This window comes from Papio anubis, chromosome 18 (genome assembly GCF_008728515.1).
Source record: "Papio anubis isolate 15944 chromosome 18, Panubis1.0, whole genome shotgun sequence".
NCBI classification, from domain to species: Eukaryota; Metazoa; Chordata; class Mammalia; order Primates; family Cercopithecidae; genus Papio; species Papio anubis.
In genome coordinates, this window is record NC_044993.1 from 68,772,824 (window position 1) to 68,784,972 (window position 12,149).

Consider the following 12,149-nt stretch of genomic DNA (forward strand, 5'->3'; position numbering starts at 1 on the left):
GGGCTAGACTCTTCAACAGTTCTTCCTCTACCAAAAAAAAACCTCTCAATTATTCCATTTTATGTATCGGCTAAGGAAGCGGAAGAGGACTAGAACAGCCCCAGGCAAAAACGCTCCCAGACCTAAAGTGATTAGCTTTATGCAAGCCATTATGCAAATTTATGGCCATTTCAAAGCTATTCAGCCTTGAGGAGACCAAGCAGAGAATGGAGAGTAGAATTCAAAAGTTTTTGATTATCCAAGTTCACTCAGATTCTAATTTGAATATTAAAACTCACAGTGATTACTATGTGGCCCGTGTACCATCAGACCTTTTAAAGCTTTAGTTACACTTTGCCCAAAATCAGGGATGTAAAGAATTCAAAACACCGACAGGAGGAACAAAGGTTGATCTCAGTGGCATCAGTCCAGGGAAGCGTTTTCTTTTCTCACCTTTGAACGCAGAGCACAGCATCAGCCAGGTCTCACCACTTATCTCCAGGATAACCAGGTGAAGGAGCCCAGACCCATCTGAGCTCAAAGCGGGTGAACCAGGGTCCACATCCAGGCCACTGAGAACTAGTGAAACGGTTGTGGGATAGGATGAGGTTTCTCTTTAAATGGCCTGATCGATTCTTTATTTTATAATTCATAGTACCCCCTCCACCCCTTTTTCCTTTTTCTCTTCCTTTCTGGTTTTGTTATATGCCTACACACGCCACAGTACCAGGCGTTATCAGTACCAGCTCACATTCCTTTCCTTATTTGGAAAGAAGACTAGCTCTCTAGCTCATTGCAGCCACCCCTTCCCCTTTCCCTCTCTCCCTTGCGTGCCCACCTTATCTAAAAAAGTTTAAATGTTCAGCCAACTGGGATTAGTTTAGACTGTACAACCCGACCCCGGCCAGTGGGGAAAGGGTACGGGGCAGGACTTGCGTCAGGAATAAAGGCTTTCGTGCCTCTTTGTTCAGGTGTGCTCTCATGGCGACTGGCCAAGGAGAAGCACCCATTTGCGCAGAAAATCCCTTTGCTAAAAAATCCTTTGAGTGTTCAAATTTCCTTAGGATTTTGAACATTATTACCAACACCACTATTACAGAAGTTTAGAAATTATTTAGGCAGATAGTAAGGGTAACAAAGTCCTTGGTAACGTTTCCCTTTTAATAAAAAGCAGTCCTAAAATCATTTTCTTTTTTTTTCTTTTTTCTTTTTCTGTTTTTTTTTTTGTTTGTTTGTTTGTTTTTTGAGACAGAGTCTCCGTCTGTCGCCCAGGCTGGAGTGCAGTGGCACAATCTCGGCTCACTGCAACCTCTGCCCCCCGGGTTCAAGTGATTCTCCTGCCTCAGCCTCACGTCTGGCTAATTTTTGTATTTTTAGTAGAGTCGGTTTCACCATGTTGGCGGCTAGTCTCGCACTCTTGACCTCAGGTGATCCACCCGCCTTGGCCTCCCAAAATGCTGGGATTACCGGCGTGAGCCACCGCGCTCGGCCCCAAAATCATTTTCTTTTCTAACAAAGAGCAGCCTGTAAAATAAGGCTACAGACATAGAAAGGCAAGCTAGAAGCTTGTGCGGGTGAATGCCGGCAGTTGTGCCAACAGGGAAGAGGTTACCTGGGGACTAGGCATGTTCAAAATGGCGGCTGCATCTTCCCTTTTCTTCGTAAACCACGTGTACACAGTAAGGAGCAGGCAACATGGCTCTGGCCCGGCAAACACCCCATCTTCATAACAGAAGATCAGCGTGAGGCGGCCAGCTTCCTCAAGTGCTATGCAAATATCACATCTGGTCCAACCAATCTTTGGGCCCTATGTAAATGAGACACCGCCTCCTCCAACCGGTCTATAAAAACCCGTGCCCTGCACCACAAAACCGGAAGTCCCGCTAGGGCGCCCCCTCTCTCTTGCAGGAGATAGGGCTCTTCTCCTTTCTTTTTCTTTTCTTTTTTTTTATTTTTATTTTTTGAGATGGAGACGCGCTCTGTTGCCCAAACTGGAGTGGAATGGCACGACCTCGGCTCACTGCAACCTCCACCTCCCAGGTTCAAGCAACTCTTCTGCCTCACCCTCACAAATAGCTGGGACTACAGGCACGTGCCACCACACCCAGCTAATTTTTGTATCTTTAGTAGAGATGGGGTTTCACCATGTTGGCCAAGATGGTCTTGATCTCTTGACCTCGTGATCAACCCGCCTCGGCCTCCCAAAGTGATGGGATTACAGGCATGAGCCACTGCCCGGCCTCTCTCTCTTTTGCCTATTAAACCTTCGCTCCTCTGCCAGTCGTGGTGGCTCATGCCTGTAATCCTAGCACTCTGGGAGGCTGAGGCAGATGGATCACCTGAGGTCAGAAGTTCAAGACCAGCCCAGCCAACATGGCGAAATCCTGTCTCTACTAAAAATACAAAAATTAGCCAGGCGTGGTGACCTGCGCCTGTAGTCCCAGCTACCTGAGAGGCTGAGGCAGGAGAATTCCTTGAACCCGAGAAGCGGAAGTTGCAGTGAGTGGAGATTGCACCACTGCACTCCAGCATGGGCGACACCGCGAGATTCAGCTTAAAAACAAAACAAAAAAAAACCCATCCAGCCCTAAACCCACTTCTCATGTGTCCGTGTACTCGGTTTCTGTGACATAAGACAACGAACCTTGAAAATTTGCCCTGGGCAAGGATGCACTTCAAAACCACCTTTTCAAAAATTATAACTGAGGAAATTATGACAGTTAAAGAGATCAGACCTGACTGACCTCATCTTGCTTCTAACCTTTAAGCTGTCCTTCTTCAGTTCTGGGTATAGGAAGGAACTCAATTTATAGTTTGACTCTGAAACAAAATTGATAATAGCCCTTTCCTGAAAAGACCCCCTTCTTGCCTGGGGCCGAGTCTGCCTTTGCAGGACTAACAAATTTGCTACAAGATTAGAAATTACAGTTTAGGGGTCATGCAGCCTTTGCCTCCAAGAGTCTGAACTTCCCCAGATTGCTCCTGGCCATAATATCACTATTGTAAAAACTAAAATCAGTGCTTGAGATATTTTGCAGACCCTGCACAGGATGGATCAGCTGATAGCACCCAGACAGGTAATCTGGATCAAACAGTTCTGTCATCGTGCCCAGGAACAAAAGACAGCATGAAAACCTCACTTCAATCTCCTATGATTCCATCTCCAACCTGACCAATCAGCACTCCCCACTTCCCAAGCCTTTACCGGCCAAATGATCTTAAAAAACTTTGATCTTCAAATACTTGGGGAGACTGATTTGAATAATAATAAAACCCCAGTCTCCTGCACAACTGGCTCTGAGTGAATTACTCTTTCACCATTGCAACTCCCATCTTGATAAATCGGTCTAAGCAGGAGGCAAGGTAAACCCATTGGGAGGTTACATTAGGACTCAGGAAAGCACTTGCTGAGCTCTTGCTATCGGCTAGACACACTTCAAAATATGTTGCGTGTGTTAACTAATTTACTCCTCAGAGCCACCCTTCGAGAGAGATACTATTACGGTCAACCACAGATGACAAATTGGGAAACCAAGGCACAACTAATGAGAGGCAGATAAGGGATTCCATCCAGCAATTCGATCACATTGTCACACCCACGTGGGATCAGTGTGTGATCCTGTGGGATCACTATGCTTTCCTCTCTAAAGCATAGAAAACTGGAAATTTCGGATTTCTTAGGAAGGACATAGACAAGGAGGTCCATGAATGAGCAAGCACCTGGACAGGTTGGGATCCAGAGCCTGGGCACTGGGGGTAGCAGACAGCCTGTGTTTGACCTTGGACTGGACCATGGTCCTTGTGTCATTATGGACGAGAGACTCTAAAAATTAACGGGTTTTGTTGTTGCTGTTGTTGTTGGGTTTTTTTGTTTGTTTTGGTTTTTTGTTTTTGTTTTTGAGATGGAGTCTTACTCTGTCGCCCAGGCTGGAGTGTACTCGTATGATCTCAGCTCACTGCAACCTCCACCTCCTCGGTTCAAGTGATTCTCCTGTCTCAGCCTCCTGAGTAGCTGGGATTACAGGCATGCATCACCACAGCCAGCTAATTTTTGTATTTTTAGTACAGACAGGGTTTCGCCATGTTGTCCAGGCTGGTCTCGAACTCCTGACCTCAGGTGATCCACCCGCCTTGGCCTCCCAAAGTGCTAGGATTACAGGCGTGAGTCACTACACCTGGCCCCCAAAATCCTTTTTTTTCTGACAAAGAGCTGCCTGTCAAATCAACTTGCAGACATAGAAAGGCAAGTGATGTCAAATCACCATGTCTGGCTAATTTTTGTACTTTTAGTAGAGACAGGATTTCGCTGTGTTGGCCAGGCTGGTCTTGAACTCCTAACCTCAGGCGATCCGACTGCCTTGGCCTCCCAAAGTGCTGGGATTACAGGCGTGAGCCACCGCACCCGGCCTATATTATTTTTAAGATAGGACTCACATGCCATGCCGTACCATTTGTCTTCCTAAGTATACAGCTCGGTGGTTTTTAGTGTATTCACCAAGTTGCACAACTGTCACCGCTATCTAATTTCAGAATATTTCTTTAACCCCAAAAAAGAAATCCCATCCCCATTAGCAGTCACTTTCTAATCCTTCCCCCAAGTCTCAGGCAACCACTGATCTACTTTCTGTCTCTATGGATTTGCTTATCTTTCACAATAAGGGAATCATACAATATGTCACCTTTCGTCCCTGCCTTCTTTCTTGAAGATCTTGTCTTTTAAAGATTCATCCATGTTGTAGCATGTGTCAGTATAGTTGTCCTTTGGTATCCACGGGGGGATTGGTTCAAGGACCCTCCTCAGATCAAAAATCACTGCTCTCAAATACCGGATATTAAATGTCACAGTATTTGTATATAACCTACAAACATCCTGTATACTTTAAATCTCTAGATTACTTAGAATACCTAATATAATAGAAGTATTATGTAAATAGTTGTTACACTGTATTGTTTAGGGATTAATGACGAGAAACACAAGTATGTACATGTTCAATACAGGTGCAAACAATTTTTTTCTGAATATTTTCAGTCCAAGGTTGGTTGAATCCAAGCATGCAGAACCAATGAATACGTAGGGCTGGCTGTCCTTCATTCCTTTTTATGGCCAAATAATATTCCATTGTATGAATAGGCCACATTTTATTTGTCCATTTGTCAGCTGATGAATATTTTGAGGTGTCTCTACTTTGGGCTATTATGAATAATGCTGCTATAAACATGGGTGTGCACGTTTTTCTGTGGATGTAAGTTTTCACTTCTCTTGGACTTACAGCTAGAAGTTAAATTATGGGTCATATGGTAACTCCATGGCTAACTTTTTCTTTTTTCTTTTTTTTTTTTTTTTGAGACAGAGTCTTGCTCAGTCACCCAGGCTGGAGTGCAACGGCACAATCTTGGTTCACTACAACCTCCACCTCCCCAGTTCAAGGTATTCTCCAGCCTCATCCTCCTGAGTAGCTGGGATTACAGGTGCCCACCACCACGCCTGGCTAATTTTTGTATTTTTAGTTGAGACAGGATTTCACCATGTTGACCAGGCTGGTCTCAAATTCCTGACCCCAAGTGATCCACCCACCTTGGCCTCCCAAAGTGCTGGGATTACACGTGTGAGCCACCGCGCCCAGCCATATGGCTAACTTTTTGAGGAACTGCAGGACTGTTTTCCATAGGGGTGCACTATTTTACATTCCCACCAGCAGTGCATAAGCGTTCTAATTTCTCGACACTATCATCAACACTTGTTGTTGTCTGTGTTTTGACTACAGTCATCCTCATGGGCATGAAATAGTACTTTTTTTTAGAATATTCACAAGTTGTGTAACCATTACCCCTATCTAATTCCAGAATATTTACTCCCCCCACAAATAAACCCCATGTCTATTTTAGTCACTCCCCATCCACCCTTTCTGCATCCCCTGGAAACTGCTGACCTACCTTGGGATGGACGAGATTCTTTTTTTTTTTTTTTTGAGACTAAGTTTTGCTCTTGGTGCCCAGGCTGAAGTGCAATGGCACAATCTTGGCTCATCACAATCTCCGCCTGCTGGGTTCAAGCGATTCTCCTGCCTCAGCCTCCCGAGTAGCTGGGATTACAGGCAGGTGCCACCATGCCCAGCTAATTTTTTTTTGTATTTTAGTAGACAGGGGGTTTCTCCATGTTGGTCAGGCTAGTCTTGAACTTCCAACCTCAGGTGACCTGCCCGCCTCGGCCTCCCAAAGTGCTGGGATTACAGGCGTGAGCCACCGCGCCCGGCTGGGATGGACAAGATTCTTATCTTCCTCGCCTGCAGAGAGGAGCTGATGGTAGTGCCTGCCTCACTGGATTGGGTGAGAACAAGATGAGATCATGTCTATAAACTTGCAGTGGCACACACTATGCATATATGTATTTCCATATGTATGTGCTATGTTTGTATGATACACACTGGTACACACTAGGTACTCAGATCTAAATCTAGGCAGGGGGCTTATAGGCACCCCTCCTCTCTACTCCTCATCCTCAGGGTTGCATCAAGAGAGACCCCAGCTCCCCAGCCGTAGCTGAAATATGGGAGCGTGAACCCTGAAAATTTGAGACTCAGTTAATTTAGAAAGTTTATTTTGCCAAGGTTGAGGATGCGCACTGGAGACACAGCCTCAGGGGGCCCTGATAACATGGGCCCAAGGTAGTCAGAGCACAGCTTGGTTTTATACATTTTAGGGAGACATGAGACATCCATCGACATATGTAAACTGAACATTGGTTCGGTCCAGAAAGACAAGACAAACTCGAAGCAGAAAAATGGGACAACTCAAAGCAGGGTGAGGGGCTTCCAGGTCACAGGTAGGTGAGAGATTGCATTCTTTTGAATTTCTGATGAGCCTCTCCAAAGGAGGCAATCAGGTGTGCATTTATCTCAGTGAGCAGAGAGATGACTTTGAATAGAATAGGAGGCAGTTTGGCCCTTCGCAGTTCCCAGCTTGACTTTTCCCTTTAGTTTAGTGATTTGAGGGGCCCAATATATTTTCCTTTCATAGGAGATCGGTCTAAACTCGCTCTCCTTTCCCAAATAAATGATGATTTTTTTTTTTTTTCCGAGGAGTTTCGCTTGGTTGCCCAGGCTGGAATGGTGCAATGGCATGATCTCAGCTCACTGCAACCTCCGCCTCCCGGGTTCAAGCGATTCTCCTGCCTCAGCCCCCTGAGTAGCTGGGACTATAGGTGCGTGCCACTCTGCCCAGCTAATTTTTGTATTTTTAGTACAGATGGGGTTTCTCCATGTTGGCCAGGCTGGTCTCGAACTCCTGACCTCAAGTGATCCGCCTACCTCGGCCTCTCAAACTGCTGGGATTACAGGTGTGAGCCACCGCGCCTGGCCTAAATAACGATTTTTAAAGGAATTCTGTGGGTGAGTCAAAACCCCACTTCGATCCCACATCCAGCAAAGAGCTTGGATGGGGCAGCCTCCAACAAGTCTGATGATGCCACTGCCTTTCTTAAGAGCCTTTGGTGGCTCCCTGTTCTCCAAAGATGAAAAATGTTTGCACGATTCTCCACCATCTGGCTTCGGCCTATTTGTACCATTGTTAGAGTAACTGCAGTTAGTCTGGAGAAAGTCCTTTCAACTCAGACAGACCTGACTCCTCTCATTGACTGTGTGACCTTGGCAAATGTTCACCTCTCTGAGCCTGAAGATCCTTGTCTGTAAAGTAGGGGCAATCATGGCTCCCTGCAGGGTTGCTGTGGTTATTCCTTGGGAATATAACTGAAGAGCACCCAGCATAGCTTCTTGAAATACGCTGGACCAGCAGTCAATAGACTTTTGCATAAAGGCAGGTGCAATGGACTAAATAATTGTATTCCTCCAAAATTCATTCATTAAAATCTTGATCTCCAGTGTGATGGTATTCAAAAGTGCGGCTTTCAAGAGACAATTTGGTCATAAGGGAGGTGTTCTCATGAATGGGATTAGTACCCCTATAAAAGGGACCCCAAAGAGCTTTCTCCTCCTCTTCCCACCATGTGAGGATATGATGAGAAGATGGCGGTTTGTGACCCAGAAGAGGACCATCTCCAGAACACAACCATGCTGGCACCCTGATCTCAAACTTTCAGCCTCCAGAACTGTGAGAAACACATTTCTGTTGTTCATAAGCTCCCCAGTCTACAGTACTTTGTTATAGCAGCTCAAACGGACTAAGATAGCCAAGTAGTAAATGTTTTGGGCTTTGTGAGCCATAGGGTCTCTGCCACAATCACTCAACACTGTCATTAAAAAGCAACCACAGGTGTGCCAGGCTCAGTGGCTCACATCTGTAATCCCAGCACTTTGCGAGGCCAAGGTGGGCAGATCACCTGAGGTCAGGAGTTTGAGACCAGCCTGGACAACATGGCAAAACCCCGCCTCTACTAAAAATACAAAAACTAGCTGGGTGTGGTGGTGCTCGCCTGTAGTCTCAGCTACTGGGGAGACTGAGGCAGGAGAATCACTTGAATCCAGGAGGCGGAGATTGCAGTGAGCTGAGATTGCTCCATCGCACGATAGCCTGAACAAAAAGAGCACATATAAAGGAATGTGCATGGTTGTATTCCAATAAAACTTTATGTATAAAAACAGGTAGTGAGCCAGATTTGGCCTGTGGGCTTATTCTCAAGCCACGCAGACTCCTTGTGGCTCCCCTGCAGACAACCTTGCACCCCCACACCTCCATGCTAGTGTATAGCTACCATGACTTGAGTCTATAGCTAGACTCAAGCTAGTCTATTCTCCCAGAACTGCCAGCACGAACATCCTGCCTTATTTGTGAAGACTGGCCTGACTTCCCCAGGCTCTGCAGGCTCCCACAGCCTGCAGCTGTATCAGTTCATGTCTACACCATCTCATGGTGAGTGGTTTTGATACCAGTGGGCTGTGGAAGGTCCCAAACATGCCGGTGTCCAGGTTCTTACCACCATTGTGAGAAGGAATTCAAGGATGAGTCAGAAAATAGTGAAAGTACAGAGATTTATTGCAAAGCAAAAAGTACCCACTCCAGAAAGAGGAGAGCAGGTGCACTCAAGAGAGATGTGCCATGAGGTTTGGGGTTTTCATCTTTAGGGGTTTATTTAACCAATGGGTGGGATATTCATGGAAATTCCTGGAAAGAAATGGAGATTTCTTGAAACTGTAGTGCCACCCATTTTTATACCACATATGGGTGTTCTTGGAACTGTCATGGTGCTGGTGGGTGTGTGGTTTAGGATGTTAATGCATGCATCATGAGGTCCTGGGTAAAACCTAGGCCGAATCCAACACCATGTTGGGTCCATTTGGTCTCAGCCAGCTTGGCCCACAACCTGGTTTTCAGGGTTTTAGCCCATAGCCTCTAGTCATGTGAAACTGCTGCCTGGAATTTTCTATTCTCCTGCAACCTCCCTGTAGTATTCCTGTCTCATTTTACCATCTTCTCTTCCAAACTGGACAGGGGACCCCTAGATCCTCTGTGTCCCCAGGGCCTGGCACCATACCTACACATCCAGGTGATTAATCAATGTTTATGGAAAAAAGTCAACAGGAATCTGGCACAGGCAACACAAGGAAGGAATCTCATCTGGGATATTGATCAAAGATGCCAGGGACAGAGGAGTTCCCACTGGATGATTTCAGTTATGTGGTGCTCAAGATTAGGCAAGAGCCATCAGTGAAGATAGAAACCAGAACAGATAGTGACTTCGGGTGGGGAAGGAGCTGTCATGGGGGAAGGGGCCCAAGGGAGCTGTCCAGCTTCTGAAAGGTTCCACGTGTGCATCTCAGCACTGGTTACATGGGCGTATTCACACAGGTAACAAAGTACTACAAGAGAGGTGGCTTAAGCCAACAGACATTTACGATCTCACAGTTCTAGAAGCTAAAAGTCTGAAGTCAAGGCATTGGCAAAGGCATGCTCACTCAGAGGGCTCTAGGGGAGAAGTTCTTCCTGGCGTCTTCTAGCTTCTGGTGATGATGTCCAGCAACCTTTAGGGTTTCTGGACTTGTAAATGCATGACCTCTATCTCTGCCTTCATCTTCACAGCGCATTCTCCCTGTGCATGTGACTGTGTCCTACTCTCCTCTTCGTATAAGGACACCAGTTTTACTAAGCCAGGGGCCCACCCTAATCCAGTATGATCTCATTTTTCTTTTCTTTTTTCATTTTTTTTTTTCTTTTTTAGAGACATGGTCTTGCTCTGTCATCCAGACTGGAGTGCAGTGGCAAGACCACAGCTCATTGCAGCCTCAAACTCCTGGGCTCAAGTGATCCTCCTGCCTCAGCCTCTCAAGTAGCTGGGACTACAGATGTGCATCACCACACCTGGCTAATTTTTTGTAGAGATGGGGTCTCACTTTGTTGCCCAGGCTGGTCTCAGGCAATCATCCTGACTTAGCCTCCCAAAGTGCTGGGATTACAGATGTGAGCCACCAAGCCTGGATGACCTCATCTTAACTAACTATGTCTGCAATGATCCTATTTTGGAATAAGTCACATTCTGAAGCACTGGGTTAGGACTTCAACATGTTTTTGGGGGACAAATTCCACCTACAACAACAGGTGTATAAATAGGTTAAAAAAAAAAAAAAACCTCAAATTGCACCTTTAAGATGAATATATTTTACTGAATAAAGGTTATACCTGAATCAAAAAAAAAAAACAAAATGGGAGGAAAAGATAAATAAGCAATAACTAGCAAGTTCCTCCTCTTTTCAGCTTCTAAAAGACAGAGCCAGAAATAATTCCCCCCAACTTATTGAAGCAGTATAATGCATTAAAAAAATTTTTTCTCTCCCTTGTGGCATCAGATACACACTCCTTCCCTCACAAAATCTGCCGGGGCTCCTGGGATCTGCTCTTTCCAGGGGTTGGGGAGAGGCTGGTGGTGAAGCGGCCATGATTTTCGGAGCAAAGCCGCCTCTAAATTAGCAGGACCGGCCAGCTGCTCATTCCCCACCCCCACGTGCTGCTCTTGGCAGACGAGAAGGAATTTTTAAAGACTGATTACACATTCTTTTTTATTGGTGCCATGTTTGTAGTATTTGTTGGCCCCAGCTGGTGCCCCAGTAGGTGATATAAAAAGACATATGAATAATGTATACAACAGCCCAACAGTCATCAGAGAACCTCACTGCCAAAACAGGGATGGCGCGGCGGGCCGAGATAGTGGATTACAGGGGGAAGGGAAAGAAATGCACATTCCTGCCCAATTTTGCCTGAAAACTGTAAGCTACAGTCAGCTTGAAGATCAGCAAGTGGGATCTTCACACCACCCTAGAGAAAGCTCCCAACAAGCATATATGGGGTTTTCAAACATAGCCATCCCACATCCAGAAAGTCCAACCTACCAGAGTATAGACGTGGATGTACAAATAGTTATGGACCAGGTTGTTCATTTCAGCATTGCTGTAATTGTGCAGTGGGGACTGGGACTGGGGAGGGATAAAAGATTTAATAGGGTTTCTCTAGAAAAGTCTCTCATGGGGCACAAGCCCTCCAAACAAATGCTGCCTCGAAATGAGACTGTCCCTGGCATTAGTTGATGCACTTAGGTCTTGAATGATAAACGAGATAATGAGACTTGGCAGTGCAAGGGTTCGAATGTAATGAAATGGAAGAGCATAATGGATCATTTGGGATGGACGGGGGAGAGTTGGAGGGCTATTTGTCCATGGTTGATTGAAGCCCCTTCCTCCTGAGCTCTTTCATTCCCTCTCACCAGCCTGTACAGAGGCTGAACAAAAGAGATGCTTGTTTTCCCAGCCTCCCTTGCAGCTAGGGGTGGCCATGTGACCCAGTCTTGACCAGTGAGACACAGAGGAAGGACTCCTGGGAACTTCTGGGAAATATGTCTCCTTCCTCATAGGTATTTCTCTCTCTCTCTCTCTCTCTCTCTCTCTCTCTCTCTCTCTCTGTCTGTCACACACACACACACACACACACACACACACACACACACACACACAAACACCACCACAACCAATGACAACAAACACCCTGGCCATCCCCAGACGCCTTTGGCTGGAGATGGGTAACGATTCGCTGCTTAGATCTCAGCAGCCATTTTGCAACATGAAGGAAAAACCAAGAGAATTGTAGAGTCCACAACCCAGAGCCCTGATCCCATGCAGTTACTGAACCAACCCCAGAAACACCACCCGCTCTCCAGGCTTCCTGTGGAC

General features: G+C 46.1%; 1 long non-coding RNA gene across 1 annotated transcript in view; it reads right to left on the reverse strand.

Moving 5' to 3' along the window:
• Positions 1-1,433: 1,433 nt before the first annotated feature.
• LOC108583599 overlaps positions 1,434-12,149 on the reverse strand; it is a 42,351-nt gene continuing 31,635 nt past the window's right edge. Inside the window, exon 3 of the long non-coding RNA XR_002519129.2 lies at positions 1,434-1,701. This is a non-coding gene — a long non-coding RNA (uncharacterized LOC108583599). The remainder of the gene's footprint in view (positions 1,702-12,149) is intronic.